The 3,534-nt window shown below is 42.6% G+C and overlaps 1 protein-coding gene across 1 annotated transcript in view; it reads right to left on the reverse strand.

Annotated features, from left to right (window-relative positions):
- foxp1b (forkhead box P1b) overlaps window positions 1-1,218 on the reverse strand; it is a gene marked incomplete in the record, with an annotated part of 454,424 nt that extends 453,206 nt beyond the window's left edge. The window contains 1 exon segment of the mRNA XM_037678670.1: window positions 1,147-1,218.
- Window positions 1,219-3,534: the final 2,316 nt, after the last annotated feature.

Below are 3,534 nucleotides of genomic sequence, written 5' to 3' on the forward strand. Positions count from 1 at the left end.
TTAGTACAACTGTTTAAAAAGTGGTCTAAACTGGGATAAGTTTCATTTGACAGCTGCATTAAAAGTGGTCTGAACTGGGATAATTTTAAAAGTGGTTTAAATCTTTGATGAGTTTCACTCAAGACAGCTTTCTTAAAAGTGGTCTAAATGGATGAGTTTCATTTCGGAGAGCTTTCTTAACAGTAGTCTAAACTGAGATAAGTTTTATTTCAGATAGCTGCATTAAAAGTGGACTGAACTAGGATAAGTTTCAAAGTGGTTTAAATCTGGCATAAGTTTCACTCAGGACAGCTTTCTTGAAAGTGGTCTAAACTGGGATAAGTTTAATTTCGGACAGCTGCATTAAAAGTGACCTGAACTGGGATAAGTTTAAAAGTGGTTTAAATCTGGGATAAGTTTCACTCAGGACAGCTTTCTTAAAAGTGGTCTAAACTGAGATAAAGATCACTTAGGACTGCTGTGTTAAAAGTGGTCTAAACTGGGATAAGTGTCATTCGGGACACTTGTGACGCTGTCCTCGGTCTCTCCTTGTTTAGAGGACATCCAACACGTGGGGACAAACTTGTTGTTTGAAACAAATCACAGCTCGCGCAGACTTCTCTGTCTCTCGTCCACTCTTCTTCTTCGCGGCTCTAACGGTTTCACAACATTTGATAATTAGTCTACTTGTAGTTATCAGCCATCAGGAGTCGGCTCCTCTCTTATTACTCGACAATAACTACTTTTCCCTGCACAGGCTCTCATCATGCGGAGCTCCGGCCGAGTTAGAAACTTTCTGACAGTAAATGAAAAGTAGCTGACTCGGACTTGTCGCTCGGGTCGGACACGGAGCTAAAAGCACTTCACGTGAACAGATTCACTTTGATTCAGTCGAGTCTGGCGGCGAACAAACACCAAACATCCTCATTAAAACAGACAAAACTTACCCCGACGACTCAGCGGGCTAATAAAACGCTTTACAGCAGCGAACAGCCGCACGCGGAGGGAGATATAGCGAACCTGCGCACGCGAGCTCGCGGACAGAGCGCGTGCGACAACAAATCACACCGTAAACAGCAACAAATATTCCTCCGCTCCCTGAGTGAAGGTGTCCGGGAGGAGGGGGTCTAACTCAACTTATGTGCGAGCAGAAACGGATCGTCTTACCGAGGGCGTCGAGTAAACCGCGCAGCTCGTCTCCCGCCGCGCGCCTCGTCGGGCTGAAGGCACGCGCTCCTTAATGTTCTTATTAGATTTTAACACGCAGACAGGAGCGGAGGAGGAAGACTGAAGGGGGGGGAAAGGAAGAAACGCGGATTTGGGTGTTTTTGTTTTGATGTTCCAAGTCCGTGACGTCATATCCACCTGCGCCGGGTAAACAAGGTTGACTGCGAGGCTGATCATGAAACTCTTGAAGCACGCGCTCGCTTCGGCGGGTCCTTCCTGTGGGGAAATGTTCTGATCTGCTTTAGTTTTAGGAGTGACAGCGGAGAGGGGGCTGTCAGGACAGCTCCAAGTCCTGCTGGATAAATACAGCTCAAGACAAAAGCTACCTAAAATAATAATACAAATGTTATTTTGTTTGTTAACTCTTCTACAACCGCACTCGCAATGAAAAATAAAACCCTTAAAGATGTTTTCATGTTGTTTCCTTAATAAAAAAAAGTACAGCTGGATAACCAGAGACCTCTTCAATGTAGTTTCAACATGGGGCCATCTTTACTTTTAACATTTTGAACGGGAGTGTGAGAAAATGATTGTGTTTTTATCCTTTTTTTTTTTTTTTTAAGGCGGAGGGGTTGATTGAACAGTTAGTTTCCATCAGTGTAAATGTTGAGATTGTGCACTTGCTCAGTGTTGAAGCTCTGCTCAGTCCTCTGAACGAGACCGTCATGGCTGCAGACCTCAGCTGTTTGTTGGTGCAGAGCGCCCCCTGCTGGCCACCACCGCAAACTGCGTGCTCTGTGTCTGTTAACACGTCTCATGAACCGCTGGACGATTTTTAATAAGATGCTCAGAAAGTTATCAATAGATACACATCTACAACTGAATGACTTTTGGAGAATATCACACTGGATATGGCTACCACACCTAACTGAATGTAGAAAACACAAAAATGGCTATAATTATGTTAAATTTGCAGATCTTAAAATAAATCCTGGTGCCACTGTAGCTGAAAGCCATTTACAACACATACTTTAAATGCTAGTTATTGTGTAAGATTCTTGCTGAAAGCTGTAGCTTGATACTAATTAATCAACTCTTTGTTAGTAAAATATCTCATGAACAATTGGACTTATTTTTAAAAAATCAGAAAGTTATCATTGAATGTGCGTCTACAGCTGACTAACTTTTGGATCCAAGTGCTGGTGAAGATTCTCCTTCATCCAGGACATGATAATCAGTGACAGTCAGGATTTGAGAAAGCTCCTCGGATGAGGAGCAAAACGTCTTTTGTTACAAATAAAGTCCAGTTGTTTTTGTATTGAACGTTTTTTTTATTATTATTATTTTGGATCCAAACCAATTCAAAATGCCTGCCACAGCTAATCAAAATGATCTAGCACAAACGAGGCTATAGCTCAGTCAATTTTACAGATAATGAGCAAAAAATTAATGTGGTAGTAGCTGAAAATTATGAATCTGGTTTTATTGAATGAAATTACACGAAACGTTAATTTTAAGGGTTTGAACCAAACATCTCCAACTTGAGGGAAGATGATTTTTGTGTTAAACTTTAGCATCAGAGGCAGGAGTGAACCGGACACTCCGGCTGTGCAGAAACTGTGACAATAAAGCTGAAGCGTGTCTGACTTTATAGCAACGAGGGTAAACAGGAAAGCACAGCTTCACCAGCAGCTGTGCTCCTCTGTTTACAGCAGACCTAGGAAACACTTTAGCCCTTAACTACAGGAAATGAAAGTAACACTGAGGTAAGTATTTATTTAAGGAGGTTAATATCATTTTAACTTCACAAATCATAAAAGACATGATGCGTATTATATGCTGTAACGTTTATACGGAGGATGGATGTAGACTGATGTGTCAGTTCACAGCCTGACATCTTGCTGTTTACTGACTCCAGGGCCTGAAACAGAGAATAATGATTTAACAGCAGCTCGCTCAGTCAGTCGCTCAGTCAGTCGCTCAGTCAGTCGCTCAGTCAGTCAGTGAGTGACTCAGTCAGTCTGTCTGTAAGTCAGTCAGTCTGTCACTGAGTCAGTCAGTCAGTCCATCAGTCACTTAGTCAGTCTGTCTGTAAGTCAGCCAGTCAGTCTGTCATTGAGTCAGTCAATCAGTCCATCAGTCTGTCTGTGAGTCAGTCTGTCTGTCTGTGAGTCAGTCAATCAGTCTGTCAGTGAGTCAGTCAGTCTGTAAATCTGTCTGTTAGTGAATCAGTCATTCTGTATGTCAGTGAGTCAGTCAGTCAGGGAATCTGTCTGTCTGTCTGTCTGTCTGTCAGTGAGTCAGTCAGTCTGTATGTGAGTCAGTCAGTCTGTCAGTGAGTCAGTCAGTCTATCTGTCAGTGTGTCACTCAGTCTGTCTGTCAGTGAG

Source organism: Nematolebias whitei, chromosome 7, assembly GCF_014905685.2.
Source record: "Nematolebias whitei isolate Nwh7 chromosome 7, NemWhi1, whole genome shotgun sequence".
In the NCBI taxonomy this organism is placed as follows: Eukaryota; Metazoa; Chordata; class Actinopteri; order Cyprinodontiformes; family Rivulidae; genus Nematolebias; species Nematolebias whitei.